Source organism: Pogona vitticeps, chromosome 5 (assembly GCF_051106095.1).
Source record: "Pogona vitticeps strain Pit_001003342236 chromosome 5, PviZW2.1, whole genome shotgun sequence".
NCBI lineage: Eukaryota > Metazoa > Chordata > Lepidosauria > Squamata > Agamidae > Pogona > Pogona vitticeps.
The window spans coordinates 387,063-406,406 of record NC_135787.1 but is presented as its reverse complement, the minus strand read 5'-3'; the positions used below and the strand labels follow the sequence as shown (position 1 = coordinate 406,406).

The window sequence follows — 19,344 nt, the reverse complement described above, 5'->3', positions numbered from 1 at the left end:
AGAGCAAAGGACAATTATGAATAGCTGTTGCTGATGGTTCAACTACTAGACTATATCCAAAAGGACAACTAGTAGCTGATATGCACAGAAGTGAAGAGGAAATCCGAAGCTGTACAACACACATAACTGGAACATGGAGTGTGAGAAGTATGAATCTAGATAAGCTGGGGACTGTAAAGCAAGAAATAGAATGTATAAACATTGCAGCACTTGGTGTCAGTGAACTGGAAATAGGACATTTTCAGTCAAAGTACTCTGGAAATGACACAATCAAAAGAAATCAAGTGGCTCTAATAATGGGCAAGATGTAGCATAGGCAGGTAGGGGCTATAAAGTGACAATCAGGCTCCATAGGAAACCTATCAACATAACCATAATTCTTTGTGGCCTTTGTGAATGCACACAATTGGGTTGTTCTGTGTCTGCGCAGGACCTCTCAGAAGTTTCTAGAGCTTAAAGACATGTGATTTGTGGGATGTTCCCCCGTGGAGCGCATGTTCCGTCCACCAGAAGTCCCCTTCATTCCTTTTAGTCACCACTTAGGTTAGACCTATTTTGGAGAGAGCCAGAGCGATAGACCATTTTCTGCGATGGGTAGTTGCTTCTTTTATTTCAATCACCTTTTCGTTGGACGTTTCCTCTCTAAATCGATTTGTTCTACCTTTGATTTGATTCAGCTTCTTTTTCTCTTTCCCCCGTTTTTTGCCAATTCCCCACCTTCCCCCATCTTCTCTCCAATTTTCCCTTGTCTTTTATGCCCCCCGGGCCTTTCAAGTGGTGCGTACTTTGCAATAACAAAATCCCGCTCATTGACGGCCATGACAGTTGTTTTTTCTGTCTTGGGAAACAGTACCAAACACACACTTGTCCCGAGTTTAAAAGGCTTCCGAAGCCTGCTCTTAAGTTGTGACTTCAGAGGCTGCAATCTTACCTGTGGGAGAAATCCCTCAATCCACCTTCGGTCGCCATGGAATGTGTACTGTCCCCAGGTCGTCGACCTGAACACCAAGAGCCTCCTAGACTGGTCTCCTAGTCCAACTCCTCCTCCTCACCAAGCGGAGAAGTCAGAGTCTACCTTGAGACTGAAGTCGACATTGGCATCAAGGACCTCAGCTCGAACATCTAAAAAGAAAAAGATAAGACTACTTCAAAAAAAAGCCTAAGAAATCCTCAAAATCTACTCACCAGTCTACAGTTCCACAAATACAACCACCCCAATGGACACTTCCATCCCCAATTTTGGAGAAAAGGTCTAGAGACACCTTGGGATCGATGTCGGACGGAGATTAATCACATCTGCCTCCGGCCCCAGGCTCCAGCTTCCACTGGAAGCTTGTCACCAAGTATTGGCCTCTCTCCAGCTGATGTTCACTCCAGCCAGGCCTCAGCCCATTCCAATTCTGTGTCATCAGGGCGGGCAATTCCAATTCAGATCTCAGGCTCAGACTCGTCTTATCACTCCCCTTGAAAACATCAGGCAAAGAGACGACACTTTCACCAGTGCATTATGACCCTACACAGAGAGATTAATATTACCACCCAGAATCTTCTCAAGATCAACCATGAGAAGATCTCAGAGATCGATACTACCAACAATATGATCTGTATTTCCCCAAAGACTTACCGGAACAAATTTACACACCAAACTGAAGAGTGTCCAACATGCTTTGCCGTATCCACCTCAATACTCACCTCCTGGGTCTCCATCACCACCTCGATACTGACACCATTCCCACTCATCGCACTCATCAACTCACCAAATCCCGCTTGCTACCAAGCCGGCCCTCGAGCGCACAACTTCATCATTGGAACAATCACAGTCCAAGCATTCCAAGCATTCTTCTAAACATCCTCCCCCCTCAAAACACATCTCTACATGTTACAACCACTTATAAGGGTCCCTCCTCCTGATACAGAAGGGTACTTTACAACCCAAGTACCCCCTGCTTCGCAACAACCTTCAACACACTTCTCCACTTCAAAATCTTGACATCAGTCTCCATGCTCTGAATCGTCCATATTGACCCAGGATTCAGCCTCTCATATTTCTCCATAATCATCCTCCAATTTACCCTCTCCAACATCTGATGTAGCAGAAAATCATCCACCCTCACCTTCGGAAGATTTTGCCTCGTACTCCCAGTTAGTGATGAGGATGACTATGTCCCTACATTTAGAAATTGTTCGTTCGTTTTATTATGTGGTCATAGACCAGAAAATACAAAGATAAAAACATTATATAGGATATACGGAATAAATAAGTTGTTAGAATATATCAGCAGTATAAAACTTGAGTCATCTGGTTTTCTTAGTATAACATTTTACGAATTCTTAAAACTGAGAATAAAAACTTAGCCACCGACTGTGTTATTAATTGGTTCTCTCTGGACAGCAGAAACTTCAGGTAGTCTGTGGGAGGTAGCCTAGTACATTTATACATTATTGGGTAGAGGTAACAGATACGTTCAGGCCTATATAAGCTACGTTCTAGAATGATGTGTGCCAAGACTCAACTGTTTGTTCCCCAAAGGGACATATCCTTTCTCCATAAGGAATGCCATTAAAGTGCCCTTTTAACAAGGCTGAGGGAAAGCAATTAAACCTAGCCTTTCAGAAGCCGAAACAATACCTTGGTGCTGTGATTCGATATAGATAATTTGCTAACTTGGGAAAGTTGAAATTTAAACCAAAGTACATTGGTGAGCAGGTCCTGTCTGCACATCCTAGTGAATACTGGAGATCTATGTCTTTAATGCGTTGTACAAGCATTGACTTGGTACTATCATAAGGCTGACTCAGAAAGAAGTGCATAGAGAAGCCTAAAATATGTAATTTGTCAGTAAATCCCTTATGCCATGAGCTGGCAAAGATATCTTTTTGTAAATAGTATAAATACCCACTGGTTGTGGGAGCATACACCACCTTCAACCAGAATCGGAATGCATACAACCAAGCTTGACATTCCACCGATTGAAGGCCAGCCTCCAAACGCAAGTCAGCTGAAGAAATGCATCTTGGCATGGCAAATAGGAGGCTCAGCAAGTTTGACGGGACACTTTCAACTGAGGGATTGAAACCATTTATCCAAATCGCAATACCATACAGGAGCTGTGCAAAAATTTTGTACTTAACTATCTGTAGAGCAGCAGGGATGAACTGCCCACCCTGGACATTGTGGTATCGTCTAAGAACTTTGCTTTTATTATTAGCCACCTGCACTGATGCTTGTCTATGGTGAGACCAGGAGAGGGTACATGAGAAGACAATTCCCAAGTATTTAAATGTTTTAACTTGCTCAATATGCTGGCCCTCAATAACCCATTCTTAGAAATCGAAGAACCACCACCTCCTAAACAGGACTTAGTTTTTGATGATATTAATCAAGAGAAGACACCTCCGCTTAGCCTTACCTTCATACCTGCTATGCTAGATTCGATTAAAGAATCCTGCGACAAACCCCCTTCATCATCACAAATCTCAAGACGTGTGGAAAACCATTATAAAACTCATGGTCCGGACATTGCCTTTTTATCCAAACATCCGACACCGAATTCCTATCGAATCCAACAACAGCAACCATGTCAACAACCCTTTTGACACCTACAGAAGAAGGGTAAGCAGTGTCAATAAACCCCTTCCATCTACCACTACTATTTCCACTCCGTTTCAAACAAGGTTATACCCTTTCCTTAGTGCATGGTGTCGAATCACCAAGGATCAATGGGTCATTTCTATTATCGAAAAGGGTTATTTCATCGAATTTCAGCATATTCCACTTTTCACTGTCATTAAGACTACTCTCCACTCATTGGCACTTCAAGAAGAAATCAACCCCCCTTCTCCAAAAACAAGCCATACTCTTCGTCCTTTCCTCTGGCCTGCATGATGGTTTCTACTCTAGATACTTCACTGTACCAAAAAAAGATGGAGGACTCCTCGACCTTAGAAAGCTCAATACATTCATACAGCCTAGACATTTCAGAATGCTGACACTCAACACTGCCATTCCTCTCCTTTCACAGGGAGACCGGTTTGTTGTCATCGATCTCCAAGACACGTATTTTCACATCTCCATTCATCCGAGTCACCACAAATTTGATTCTGATTCAATGGCACCTCGTGCCACTTCTGTTCTCTTCCATTCAGACTCTCCACGGCACCAAGGACCTTCACCAAGTTTATGGCACCAGTCGCTGCCTACCTCCGCCTTTAGGGAATCACTATATTCCCCTATATAGACAACTGGCTGATAGTCTCTGCTTCCTACCATGATGGCGTCAGAGCTACCCAAATTACTCTCAACACTCTTCAAGACCCTGGTCTCAAGGTGAACCATGCCAAATCCCATCTCAAATCATCACAGACAGCCACCTATATAGGGGCATACTTCAATTCCCTACAAGCCAGAACCTTTCTCCCTTACGAGAGAATAATCAAACTCAAATGGGCCATACGATTGTTCTGACCTCATGTTTTAATAACAGTTCATCAAGCCCAACATCTCCTTGGGCTCATGGCTTCCACTACCGCCATTATCCAACATGCCAGGTTAAAGATAAGGTCTCTTCAGTCTTGGTACCTCTCCCTATTCGACCCCATGACACATCACCCATCCAGATGCCTCGGAGTCACAAACGAACTAGCCCAACAACTTAAATGGTGGACATTTCTCCCACATCTTCTTATCGGAAGACCCTTCTCCCCTCTCCAGCTTACAGTATAGGTTAGCACAGATGCCAGCCCATTCAGATGGGGTTCCCACGGTCGACATCACAGGATCCATGGACTCTGGACAAAACAAAAGCAGTCATTACACATCAACCACCTAGAGCTTTTAGCTATTATCAAAGCTTTCCATGCCTTCCTACCCATCATTGCAGGACGTGCAGTCCAACTTGCTACAGACAATACAACAGCTCTTTATTATGTCAACAAGCAGGGCAATACATATTCCCTTTCCTTACTGTACCTAGCTGTCAAGCTCTGGGAATGGTGCTACCTTCACCACATCTTCCCAGTAGCAGTCCATATTGCTACAAACAATCTGCTTTCAGACCATCTCAGTCATCTAATCATGAGGACACGCGAGTGGTCTTTAGACGACAAAGTCTTCACCCTTCTTTGTCATTGATGGGGGACTCCTTCCACCAATGTTTTTGCTGCCAAGAACAATACCAAGTGCCAACTATATTGTTCCGGTGCCGGTATCAGCAGAGGCTGTCTCAGAGACGCCTTCATGATAAAATGGGACAGCAGACTCTTCTACCGATTCCTGCCAATCCTTCTGATACAATGCACCATCATTTGGCTCCGACAGTTTCAATTGGATGTGATCCTTCTTGCCCCATGGTGGCCACATCAACTGTGGTTCACCCACCTGAGGTCGATGTTAATCGACATCCTCCATCTTCTGTTGATCCCCAACCTCCTTATGCAGGACAACGGGCTCCTTTACCATCCCAATCTCGAATCTCTGAAACTGACGGTGTGGAGGATACTCCCGAAATAAGGGATGTACTTGACAGAGCTCGGAAACCATTGACACAGATCCTTTATCGAAATAAATGGAAAGCATTTCTCTCCTTCGTCAACTCTAAGAATTTACCTGCAGTACCAGTTTCACTAAATACTTTGCCTACCTTCATACTCCATCTTTTTTGTCTTGGATTGTCCCATTCTACAAAGGTTTATATTGCTGCTATTTTAACACACCAACCTTCTCATTCGGATGGAGCTAGACTTTTCGCCCATCTGACTTTGAAAAATTTTCTTAAAGGACTTCGTAATATCCTCCCTCCACATCAACCACCTCTTCCCCAATGGTCATTGCAACTTGTCCTCAATGCACTGACCTGACCTCCCTTTGAACCAATGGTTACTACTAACCTAAAATTGCTTTCCTTAAAGACTACATTCTTAGTAGCGATTGTTACATACAGCACTGATGTTACCTGTCTGTCATGGGTTTGGAGGGAAAGTTCCATCCTATGGGGAGTGGAAGGCGGGACATCAGGAGGAGGGGCTGTACTGTATATATATGTGAAGCCTGTGTGAAGTTTAGCAGAGCTGAAGGAAGAGCTGAGAGAAGACGCTTGAGTGGGAGTCTGTGTGCCAGACAGGGTACTACTGTGTGTCAGTCAGTACCAACCTGATAGGTTCAGGTGTCTGTATGGTTAGCCAGAACTGATAGGTTCAGGGTCTGTGCTTCAAGTTAAGTGTTCTGTGTGAACCAAACTGTGTGTATGTATGATTGAGACTAAGCCACGTTACTGTATCTTATTCACCTGATCATTTTATTTTTCCCTATGTGTTATTTAATAAACCTTGTTCTTTTATTTGTTAAAAATCCATTCCTGGTCTGTGTGACTTCTTATAGGGAATGGTTGGTGGCAGCTTAGTGAAACTGTGGCATATCCCAGTAGGTCTGGGTTTGTCACATTGATTGGTGTCCAGCGTGTGGGATACGACTGGTCCAGTTGTCCAGTGGTACAGCAAAGCCTTGGCAAGTGTGCCCAGAGCAAGGGGGGTCTAGTCAGGGACAATCTGAGAGCACGTAGGTAATCTTCTAGGTGTACCTCATGGGGAGGTGCGCTAGTAGAAGAACGTGTAACCTCAGATTGGGGACTAGATTAGGGAGCTCTGAGGCATCCTGTTTTGGCGGGAAAAAAGCTGAGGCAAAACTGTGTAGTAGCAGTGATCTAGCCTGCCTGCTGAGAGGCCTAGCAGAGGGGGGTAGACTCTGGCTCGCAACTGTTGCAAGTTAGTGCTGAAGAACAGCAGTAATCTATAGAAAGCTGGTTCTGAGGCAAAAGAAAAAAGAAAAAAAAAGTGGTCGCTTTATTTTGAGGCTTGACTTTTGAAAGCAGCCTGTTCTGGGGGGGGGATTATGCCCTTGACTCGAAGCCAAATGGCAGAAATGGGTGAAGTGAAAGACCCCCAGGTTGACCAAGGTTCTGAGGATGAATTTGGCTCAGTGCAGGGTGACAGCACGGGAGAACAGAACCCAGAACTCAGGAAAATGCTTATAGCCCAACAGCATGAACTGAGGGTGAGGGAAATGGAGGAAAGGGAAAGAGAGAAACAAAGGAAATTTGAAAAAGAAGAAAGATTAGAGAGACAGAGAATGGAAATGGAGAGGGAGAGAGAGAAAATTGCTCTGGAAAAAGAAAGAATGGCGTTTGAGTTAAGAAAATTGGAACTGATGAATCAGAACAATAATAACAATAGGGATTCTGAGGGAGGCCAATTGTCTAAAGCTGACCTGAAGAAATTCCCTGTGTACCACAAGGGAGATTGTCCTGAAGTGTTCTTTTCCCTAGTGGAAAGAGCGTTTGTGGACTTCTCAGTAAGGGAAACTGAGAAGATGACCATCATGCGATCTTTAATCAGTGGCAGCCTTGCAGAAGTCTATGCAGAGATGCCAGAGGAACTGATGAAAGATTTTGCAGAGTTTAAAAAACTGGTGTTTGCCAGACATGGGATAAATGCGGAACAGCTGAGGCAAAGATTCAGGTCAATCACCAAGAAACCAGAGCAGACTTTTACCCAAGTGGGGGCCCAATTGGTGAGGCTGCTAGAGAAATGGCTATCTCAGGAGGGGACAGAGACCTTTCAGCAGCTCAAAGACTTGATAGCGCTGGAACAGTTCTATTCAGTCCTGCATGGGGAACTGAAATTCCAGGTGAGGGAAAGGAAACCGAAATCTGTGGCAGAAGCCGCCGAGATCGCAGATTTTATTTATCAAATAAGAAAACCCTTAGGTGCTGAGTGGAAATCTGTAGATAAACCCAAAGAAACCTACAGCAAGTACTCTCAGGGACCAGGAAGAAACCAGCAAGGGGGAGGGGCCCATGGTGAAGGGAAGCCCTCAGACATGAAACCAAGACCTCAGATTTTGGAGGGAAAACCAAAACAAGATGAGAAAGACTCAAAATACAGCAGAAAATGTTATTTCTGTCAGGGAAAGGGCCATCTAATCTCAGAGTGTGAGAAATTAAAGCAGCTAAAAGGAATTGTGCCTCAGGATTCGAGTGGAACCAAGCCAAAAGCTGTGTTCTGTGTCCAGAAAGAGCAAAGCTCCTTGTCACTGAGGGAGCCTGTTGCCATGGCTACTCAATCTGGAACAGTTACATCTGCTGATCAGGCTGAGGAAAATGGTCCTCTTGTGGAGGTCAAGCGCTGCTTGCTCGTGAGAACAGATTCTCAGTTGTTTGAAACCGCAGGGGTGGACGTAGGAATACTTGACCATCAGTATCGGGGGCTGAGGGACACTTGTTCCCAGGTGACCCTGTGCCATCCAGATATTATTCCTAGGGAATATATAATCCCAAATGAGAGCACGAAGGTGGCAGGGATTGAGGGGCAGGTGATCTCACTGCCAGTAGCGGAGGTACCTGTGAACTTTCAAGGCTGGAGGGGAGTTTGGCGGCTAGCGATTTCATCGACTCTGCCAGCAGCCGTGCTCGTGGGAAATGACCTGGCTGAACATGTGAAACGGGTGCTAGTGATTACACGTTCACAAGCCACCACGGGGACAGTTCAGGGGGGTAATGATGAGCCAGAGACGGAAGCAGAGGGGAGTTCAGAAGCTGTGATGGAAACCTTAACCACAGACAGCCGATTTGGCCAAGAGCAAAAGGCAGACGCCACTCTCCAAAAGTGTTTTGAACAGGTGACTGACGCCCAGCTAACACCTGAAACCCCAGTGAGATTTCTAGAGGAAAAGGGGATTTTGTATAGAGAGACCCTGAGGAATATCTCAAAAGGGGGAGATGGGATCCGAAGTCAGCTAGTGGTACCTGAAAAGTATCGCCCCATGATCTTACAAAGGGGGCACTCTGACATGTTTGCTGCGCACTTAGGGGTGAACAAAACACAGCAGAGAATCACACAGAATTTTTACTGGCCTGACATAGGGAAGCAGATCAAAGAGTTCTGTAAACAATGTGATGTGTGTCAAAGGCAGGGGAATAACCGCGACAGGACCAAAGCAAAGTTGTGCCCTTTGCCTGTGATTGACACTCCGTTCAAATGCATAGGGGTGGATATTGTGGGACCTTTGCCCAAGGCCACAAAGAGGGGGAACAGGTTCATTCTCACCATTGTGGACCATGCCACGAGGTACCCTGAAGCCATACCCTTGACTAACATTGAAACCAACACAGTGGCAGATGCCTTGGTGGGGTATATGTCCAGGATGGGATTTGCCTCAGAAATAATCACAGATTTGGGCGCATCGTTCACATTGAAGCTCATGAAACGCTTATGGCAAATCTGTGGAATTAAGCACAAGGAAACCACTGCCTATCACCCTGAAAGTAATGGGTTAACTGAAAAGGTCAATGGGACTCTAATGCGCATGATTAGGGCTTACTTGGCAGAGAATCCAAACAATTGGGACCAGAAGCTGCAATCCCTTTTGTTTGCTTATCGATCAGTGCCACAAGCCAGTACCGGGTTCAGTCCGTTTGAACTTTTATTTGGGAGAAGGGTGAAAGGGCCCCTTGATTTGATCAAACAAAATTGGGAGCAGATCACCCAGGATGACCCACAAGACGTTGTGACATATATAGACACCTTGATGAATGACCTAAAGAGAAACCTAGAGCTAGCAGCAGAGACCCTGCAAGCTCCAAAGGTCAGAAAGAAAGCTTGGGATGACCAGGAAGGCAGGGAGAGGCACTTTAACCCAGGGGAGGAAGTGCTGTGGCCTAGGCCCTGCAAAGAGAGCAAGTGTCAGCTGGGTATCCCAGAAACAAAATATTTGGGTCACATAGTAGGGGGAGGAGTGATCAAACCCCTAGAGGCCAAAATAGAAGCCGTTCGTGATTGGCCCAGACCCAACACCAAGAAAAAAGTCAAATCATTTCTTGGGTTGGTGGGCTACTACAGAAAGTTCATCCCGAGGTTTAGCGAGATTGCGGCTCCGCTGACCGATCTGACGAGGAAGAAGGCTGATGACCGCATCCCGTGGACCAGCGACTGTGAGGAGGCGTTCCAGAGGTTGAAGCAGGCGCTCATCAACTATCCAGTGCTGCGTGCTCCAGACTTCGACCAGGGGTTCATCATCTACACCGATGCGTCTAACAGCGGGGTAGGAGCAGTTCTTTGCCAGGAGGATGAAAATGGTGACCAGCATCCAGTGTCCTACCTGAGTAGGAAACTCCAGAAAGGTGAGAGACATTTGGCAACCGTGGAGAAGGAGTGCCTGGCCATAGTCTACGCGATCCAGAAGGCCAAGCCTTACATCTGGGGAAGACATTTTATTCTGTGCACTGACCATTCACCACTGCAATGGTTAAAGACAATGAAAACCCACAATAGTAAACTTATGAGGTGGGCTTTAAACCTGCAAGACTATGACTTTGAAGTGAAGGTGGTCAGAGGGTCAGTGAACTGTGTTGCTGACGCCTTGTCAAGAAGACCTGAAGAATGAAGACGGCGAAAGAAACATGGACTATGTATATATTTTGGTGACCAAAGGTTAAATGTGCTTGTTATTAAACATGTTGGTTTGTATGAATAAAGGTAACTTGATGTATTGTTAATGGTAAATGTTTAAATGCCTAATAGAGTGTAAGTAAGTAAGTATGGTATTGTATGTTATTATATGACTGTTTTTGTTTGTTTTGGGTCCAGGTTGTTTTTTTGGTGAAAAGCACCTTAGCTTTCCCCCTACAAAACAACTTATAAAGAGGGGAGGTGTTACATACAGCACTGATGTTACCTGTCTGTCATGGGTTGGGAGGGAAAGTTCCATCCTATGGGGAGTGGAAGGCGGGACATCAGGAGGAGGGGCTGTACTGTATATATATGTGAAGCCTGTGTGAAGTTTAGCAGAGCTGAAGGAAGAGCTGAGAGAAGAAGCTTGAGTGGGAGTCTGTGTGTCAGACAGGGTACTACTGTGTGTCAGTCAGTACCAACCTGATAGGTTCAGGTGTCTGTATGGTTAGCCAGAACTGATAGGTTCAGGGTCTGTGCTTCAAGTTAAGTGTTCTGTGTGAACCAAACTGTGTGTATGTATGATTGAGACTAAGCCACGTTACTGTATCTTATTCACCTGATCATTTTATTTTTCCCTATGTGTTATTTAATAAACCTTGTTCTTTTATTTGTTAAAAATCCATTCCTGGTCTGTGTGACTTCTTATAGGGAATGGTTGGTGGCAGCTTAGTGAAACTGTGGCATATCCCAGTAGGTCTGGGTTTGTCACAGCGATAACGTCTGCTAAACATGCTAGAGAACTTGCGGCTCTTAGATCAGACCCACCTTTCCTGCAGTTCCATCTGGACAAGGTCACTCTATACCCAGATGTTTCATTTTTACCTAAAGTTGTATCTGACTTTCATCTCAATTAACTGATAATACTGCCTACCCTGTTTTCATCTACAAGGAATGTCAGACGTTCCTTGGCTTTCTACATTGACAGAACCAAACTATTCAGAAAAGCATCACGGCTCTTTCTATGTTTTCATGGCCCTAATAAGGGCTCACCAGCCTCTCCCCAAATGCTGGCTAGATGGATTGTTCAAACAATTTCTTTGGCATATGAATTGGCAGGCAAGGCACCACCTGAACCCTTTAAAGACTCATTCGACTAGAGCATTGTCTACCTCCACTGCCTTCCAATGAGGAATAGAACTTCCTCACATCTGCTGTGCAGCTACATGGTCCAATCCATCAACGATTGTGACACATTACCATTTGGATGGTCGGGCAAAGAACAATGTGACTTTTGGCAGAGCCATTTTGACTTCCTTTCTACCGTGACGTCCCACCATCCGGCAAGTGAACTTGCCAGTCACCCAGTTGTGTGTATTCACAGAGGCCACGAAGAAGAAAGAGAGGTTACTTACATGTAACCATGGTCCTTCTAGTGGTCCTCTGTGAATTCACACATCCCGCCCTGCCTCCCCTCTGTCTGTCACATTGTCTTCTTATATAGCTCTTTGACAGCGGCGTACTCTTTTGGGAACTGAGGGGACTTCTGGCGGGTGGAGCACGCGTGCCACAGGAGAACGTCCCACTAATCACATGTCTTTAAGCTCTAGAAAAATCCAAGAGGTCCTGTGCAGGCACAGAACAACCTAATTGTGTGAATTCACAGAGGACCACTAGAAGAACCGTGGTTACAGGGAAGTAACCTCTCTTTCAACTCTATACTCAAGCTGCCAAAGCTGAAGAAAATGAAATTGAAAGTTTTTATGGAAGCATCCAAGAAGAAATTGATCACATTCCTTATACGGAGTGAGAAATGCTGGCTGTGGAAAAGGAAGAGGTGCTTGAGATCACATTGCAAATGTCTGCTTGATACTGGAGAGCCCCAAACAGTTTCAGAAGAAGGTCAGTCTACGCTTCAGACTACAGCAAAGCACTTAGTGATGGCTTCAGCTGTGTGGATCATGGGAAACTATAGGTTGTTCTGAAATAAATGGGTGCGCCTAAGCACTTGATTGTCCTGATGGATAACTTGTAGTGTAGATAAGAAGCTATCATTAGGACAGAATATGGAGAGGCAGAATGGCTCCCTATAGGCCAAGGTATCAGACAAAGATGCATTTTATCCCCTTATCTGTTCAAACTGTACTCGGATCATCTCATACCAAAAGCAGACTAGGTTCAGATGAAGGAGGAGTGGAAATTGCCAGAAGAAACATCCATAATTTAAGAAATGCTGATGACGCCATCTTACTTGGAGAAAGCAGCAATGACTTGAAATGACTGTTAGGGAAAGTGAAAGAAGAAAGTGCCAAAGCAGAACTGCAGTTGAACATTAGGAAAATGAAACTTATGACTACAGAAGAACTGCACAACTTTACAGTTGACAATGAAGAAATTTAAATAGTGAAAGATTTTTGTATACCTTGGTTCAGTCATCAATCCAAATGGAGATTGCATTGACTGAAGAAGATTATTGCAAGAGGTCCCATCTACAGTGGTGGGGAACACAGTTAAATGGTATTTTGATTTGTTTATTTTATGTTTATGTTTTAGTTAATAAAAAATTGAAAAAAAAACGAAATGGAGATTGCAGCCAAGGGATCAGAGAAAGGTTAAGACTTAAAGGGCAGTAATGAAGGAACTAGAAAAGATCAATAAGTGTAAGATGTTTCACTAGAGACCAAGACTAAGATAATAGAATCATAGAATAGTGAAATTGGAAGGGGCCTATAAGGCCATCAAGTCCAACCCTCCGCGTGGTGCAGGAATCCAAATCAAAGGAGATCTGCCAAGTAGTTGTTGAAGTTTCTCTGGAAGGTCTCCAGTGTCGGAGCTCTCACCACCTCTCAAGGTAGCTGGTTCCACTAATGTACTGCTCTAACAGGATGTTTTTCCTGATACTCCACCGAAATCTGGCTTTCTGTAGCTTAAGCCCATTGTTGTGTGTCCTGTACTCTGGGATGATTGAGAACAGATCCTGCCCACCTTTCAAGTACAATATTTGAAAAGTGTTATCCTATCTTCCCTCTGTCTTCTTTTCTTAAGGCTAAACATACCTAGTTTTTTCAGTCTTTCATCCTAGGGTTTGGTTTCGCAGTCCCTGATCATCCTCCTTGCCCTCCTCTAAACTGGTTGCAATTTGTAAATATCTTTCTTGAAGTATGGTATCCAGAACTGGACACAAGACTCAAGGTGAGGCCTAACCAGTGCTGAATAGAGGAGGACCAGCACCTTGCGTGGTTTGGAAACTATACTATGCAGCCTAAAACAGCATTTCACCTTTTTGTAGCCACATCACATGGCTTAAATTCAGCTGGTTATCTACAACAATTCCAAGATCCTTCTCGCTCGTAGTTTTGCTGCGTCAGGTATTTTCCATCTTGTAACTGTACAATTGGTTTCTTTTTTAGAGGTGCAGGACTTTGCACTTATCCTTGTTGAATTTCATTCAGTTGCTTTTGGCCCAGCGCCCCAGCCTATCAAGGTCATTTTGAATTTTTTTCCTGTCTTCCAAGGTATGAGCTATTCCACCCAATTTTGTGTCATCCGCAAATCTGATTAGCATTCCCTGCACTCCCTCATCCAAGACATTAAGATCATCTGCACTCTCGTATTTCTAGTTATCATGTATGGGTGTGAAAGCTGGACGGTAAAGAAAGCTGACAGGAAAAAATGATTCATTCAAAACGTGGTGCTGGAGGAGAGCTTTGCGGATACCCTGGACTGCCAGAAAGGTGCACAAGTGGCTCCTAAATGAAACCAGGCCTGAACTATCAAGGGGAGGGGAAGTGATGGAGCTGAGACTGTCCTAGTTTGGGCCCCTCATGAAAAGGCAGGAATCTCTGGAAAAGACAACCGTGCTAGGAGAAGGCTGGAGGAAAAGAGGCAGACCGAAGATGAGACGCTCTGGGCTTTAGTTTAGGAGGGCTGAGCAGGGCAGTCGAGGAGAAGACATTTTGGAGACCAATCCTTCATGGCGTCGCCCTAAGTGGAGGCCCCGGACCGCTGGAGATGCCCCGGACCGCCTTCGGAAGAGGCTCTCCGGTGCGCAGGCGTCCGTCCGACGGCCTCTCTTTGGTTACTGGGGGTGGGCGGCTGGGTGGCTGGCTTTGGCTCGTGCAGACGTGCCCCCCCCCCACTTCCGTTGGAAGGCAGAGACTTCCTATCGCCTCTTTGCTGGCAGGGAAGGGGGCATCTGGAAAGAGGGGAGGGGGGACTCGACTCTCTTGTGCGGGGAGGGGGCGGCAAAAGCGAGACCCTCCCGCCGGTCGAAGCCCCGACATCCCTCGGGTACTGCGCTACGGGGCTGGATGTGGCGTTTCTGCAATCATACCAACGGGTGAGGAAGCGCCCGCTCCCTACTCCGCGCCGTTTCCTGCAAAAGAGCCACGAGCGCTCCCCTCGCCCCGTCTGACCCCGGCAAGGCAGAAGCCACCCCCGCGGCTTCATCCCCGCTGTCGGGGCTCGCCAAGGGAGCGCTTGTTTCTGGCAAGCTAAGGGCCGAAGGCGGTCGCCCGGGTTCCTCCTCGCCTTTCTCTTGGGCCCCAGCCCCCGGAACAGCAGGATCCACAGCGCAGCCCAGATCCGAGCGGGTAGGTGGCTTCTGGTGCGGTAGGCGCCTCTGCCTGCCTGGGCCTACGGTGGAGGGCATAGACCCTCTCCGGCTGGCGGTTACTCTTCGACCCCCCACTCCCAGCACAGCAAAAAGGCCGCCGACTGGTGTCACTAAAAGGAATGAGTCCGTAAACTCCGGGGCATCTTAAAAGGCCAAACGGAAACTGAGGATATTTATGTCCTCACCCAAAGCAGCCACCCTGACACTAACCTCCGCTCTGAGAGGAGGGGGTTTCACCATCTGGAGCAAGGCCAGTGAAAGCCCCACCCCCTTCTAGCATGCCCTGGTAAAGGTAGGTGGGCAGGTGGTTTCCGAGGTCTGAGAAGGCTTGGTAGTAAGATTTTACGGACCTGAACGGTGACAGATGACTCCTCCACTAACCACCTGCGGAGCTATTTAGGGCTTTCAGGTCCAATACTGCACCTCGAATTGGGTCCCGTAAGTAATTGGCAACTGGTGCAGGTCCGTAGTTTTCTGCCTTTCACTGTCTGGAGTACACAGAAATAGAAAGGGGTGAGCAGCTGAGTTGATGCACGGCAAGAAAGGAGACTTCTGTACAGGCTTCAAAGGTACCCCCTAGTAGAGCACATTGCAGTAGTCAAGAGGCCATGAAGACCCTTCTGCTTCCGTTCGATTTCCAAGGCAGGATGGGTAGGAAGGCACTCTGCAAAAGGTGGAAACGAAGCCAGAAAATGCCTTAATCTTCCGCCTCACTGTAAGTGACACAGCTGCCCCCTGTGGCCCCCCGGCTGGTGAGTGCGAAAGTCAGTGGAATCTCTCTCTGACCGTCTGCGGTGTCGGGGAGGGCCTTGAGCTCCAAACCCGGGCTACATAGGCAGACGTGCGACAGGATACCCACTCCCGCCGTATTCACTATTAAGTCCGGTCCCGTTGCTTGCTTTCTCCCGCAGTTCCCCGGAGAGAGCGTGGGGGCTGACTCCTCCTATACCTTGCTCGCTGTCGGGCCATCAAAGAGAATTTGATTAATATGCAAATAGATGGTGGTGGGAGGAGCTGGGGCGCAGGAGAAAAAGAGTAATTAATCACCAGTTAAAGGAAATTAATACCAACAGCAGCGGGTGTCATGAAACAGCAACGGCGTTAATCAACCGGAAAATTGGACAAGGAAGAGGGAGGGGGAGGGGCCGTTGGCGTGGAGGAGGGAACCCATCATTCCCTCGGGTTGCCCAGGTGCCTGGTCCCTGGCGAGGTGGAGTGGCCAAGAGTAGGCCCCCAGGGCAAGCCAGGGCGCCTCGGCCAAGGGGTGTCGGCTCAGGGGGCAAGAACCCGCCCCCGCTCCGCAAAGCAGACCCTGAGCCGGCCGGTCCACTGCGAGCCGCCCACCGCGGGGACCTGACTCCGCGTCAGCTCCTCCGCCCCAAGCGGTTTTGTTTTCGGGGGGGGGGGGGACGGCGGGGCAGGGAGCCAGGAGCTCTTCTGGGCGAGGGGGGCGGCTCTGTTTTTTCCAGGCTCAGCGCGGGTGGTGTCAACGGGAGGACTCCCCTCGCCCTTCGCCGCCGCCTGGGTTGGAGAGAGCAGAGGGGCATCGGGCCCCCCCGAGAGCCAACCTTCCCGCGCCTGCTGCAGGGCTCCCCGGCAGGAAGCAAGCGAGAGCTTTTTTCTGCGGGGTCGGTCTCACAAGGACGCATAGGTTTAAACTGTGTTAAAAAAAATTGGGGGGGGGAGAGAGAGGTTCGCCCCCTCTCTCCTTATGCCGGGATGGGGACAGAAAAAGAACGTGTCCGCCCCGCGCGGCGTTACTTTGTGGGATTCGCCACTGAAAGCTGCCGAGCGCTTTAAGCGGCCGTGGCCCGTTCGTCTGCTCTTTCCACCGCCAGAGGCGAACCTCTGCCTCCGTCTGTAGGAACGCTGGCCTTCCAGAGAGCAAGGCTTCTCGCGCCTCCTCACGACCCTTTGCCCGATCGCAGACCAACACTGGATAGGCTGGGGGGGGGGGGACGGGACGGGACGGGACGGGACGGCCACGCGTGATTAAAGCGCCGCAAACAAACGGGCACCTCGGGCCGGCAGTCTGCTCGGCGGTCGGGTTGGGGAGGTCCTGCGCTCCCGACGGCTCCCAAGGCTACCCTGACCAGCCAGCCGCTCACGGGGGTCAGAGCGCGGCGGCCGGGGGCTGAGCGGCGGGGGCCCGGTAGCCCCCAGGCCAACTCTTCCCCGCGACACGCGGCTCCGGGGCTCTCGGAGCGACCCTCCCTGCCCGCGGGTCCTCAGGCGGGTGCGTCTGGCCAGATAGGCGGCTTGAAATGTGTTCCCTTGGTGAGGCGGGGGGTGGGGTGGGTGAGAGAGAGAGAGAGCGAGAGAGCGAGAGAGCGGCTCATAGCTGTCAAATTAAAATCTCTTTCCCGCAGGGAGACTCGAAGGCACGTTCAGGGCTAAATTTCATTTCTGCTGATGTCTTCTCGGTTGTGAACAAAGGGTTCCCCCCCCCCTTTCCCCAAGGCAGACATTTGCTGGTGTCTCTCACGCCAACTCGGTCCTCCATCTTAGGCCCGCGCTTCCTTCCTTTCCACTATGATCCGCTGACCTCGATCCTTTCTCCCCCCTCCCCTCCCCTCCCCTCCCCTCCCCCCAGCCCCAGCTTCTGCGGTGCCCAAAGCGATGCCGATGCGACTCCTCTGCCTGCCCGGGGGCTCGCCCCTGCGCTTGCCCAGCCCCATAGGCTGCCTGGTAGTTACCGCCGTGAAAGGGGTTCTCCTTTCCTGGGGAGACGTGCCCGGGGCTCTGGCCCCTCCACCGTGGGCCAAGTGCCTTCACCTCTTCCCCCCCCACACACCAGCGCCTGTCCAGGAGGAGGGCGGCCGGTCTGCCCTCTGTAACTCCCCACAATTCCAGCGGTGGGCCGGAGGCCGGCCTCTGAGGCAGCAACTAAAGGAGACAGGGAAACCAGCAGCAGGAGGGAACTCCGGGCGCAGCCCTGAAAGTCCACAGAAACTGCGAACGGGCGGCGGCGAGGCCGGACTCCCGCGGGAGCCCTGCGCAGCCACGGCAAGCTTGCGCGCAAAGCGCGGGGTGGATCCCCGAGGGGCGGAAAAGGTCGCGGGCCCAGAGAGGGAAGTGGAGGGTGGAGGTGTTAGCCTTTAAGTTTAGAGGATCTCCCGGGTGCTGGTGGGGGGGAGGACAGCCGGAGTAGAATGCCGGGCCTTGGGGGGGGGGCGCGGTACACCGACAAGGGTGACAGACGGGAGATGGGCCTGCAACCGTAGGACGTCATCTAAATCGGCGTGGCGTCGCCCGGCGCCAGAGCGAACGCCTGAAACCAGTGAGCGTTCTCTTCGTCTTCCATTTTCTTTCCCGATAGAATAACTGCGACCGTCTAGGCCTGATGCTCATCATTAATTGGCACCTTTCATAATTACATTGATCTGTGTGATTAATGACGATGGGGCGAGGGCACAGAGCGAGTCAATCCTCCCCGTTTGACCCATCACTCCCACCCCGAACCGCAAGGGACGCGCGGGCCACAGCGGATCCCCCCTCCCCGGGTAGGATTCACCCTCCAGCGGGAGGCGAAGGACCCGGGACTGGGCTAGGAGGGAGCGGGGCAGAACGCCTCTTTTCAACACCCGGGGACGAACGGTGGGCTGCGCGAGGGAAAGAGCAGCCGGGCTCCGGGAGGAAAGGGCCTTGGGCCCCCTTCCAGGCGGCGTCCCTGGCCAGCCTTTCGGCCTGGCGCCAGAAGCCGGAGGACCCGCCGGCCTCCGAAAGGGCTCGGTAAGCGGCCGGCCGGGAATCGCTGCAGATTCCCCGGGAAGGCGAAGCCGGGCTGAGCTGCCTCTCTCCTGACCAGCAGCATCAAAAGCCGCCCCGCGGCCCCTCCTTCTCTGCCCAAGGGGCCCTTCTGCTCATGCCCTCCTCGGGCCATTTTCCAGCCCCAGAGAGCTTCCTTCCGGTCGTGGGCTCCGAGGCTCCCGCCCAGCAATTGAGGGGCTGGGGAGGGGGGGGGGGCTCAGGCATTCCAAGGCCGGGCCCGCCCCTCTTCTCTCGGGAGCTTTCCTGGCTGGCCTGCAATCCGCCGAGCGTTGGGTTTTGGGGGTTTTCCCTTTTCTTTTCTTGGTTGGAATCCCCGGCTCTGCCACGGAAGCTCCCTGGGGGGAGTGGAACTCGTAAAACCATTCTATCGGTTATCTCAGGCCCTGAAAGAAAGCCCTATTAGCGTTGCCATAAGTCGGTTCCGACGACGCACTTAACAACAGCGGCGTCTTAAGTGTAACCCTCTCAATAAAGTGCATGTTTTCTGTTCTGTTTCTAAATGCTTCCTAACTATTCTT

General features: G+C 49.3%; 1 long non-coding RNA gene across 1 annotated transcript; it reads right to left on the bottom strand.

The window, feature by feature from the left end:
* Positions 1-249: 249 nt before the first annotated feature.
* On the bottom strand, positions 250-15,687 carry LOC144589559 (uncharacterized). Its single transcript, XR_013545729.1, has 2 exons — positions 15,406-15,687; positions 250-1,122 (listed from the first exon to the last, which is right to left on the bottom strand). It is a non-coding gene; the product is annotated as an uncharacterized LOC144589559 (long non-coding RNA).
* Positions 15,688-19,344: the final 3,657 nt, after the last annotated feature.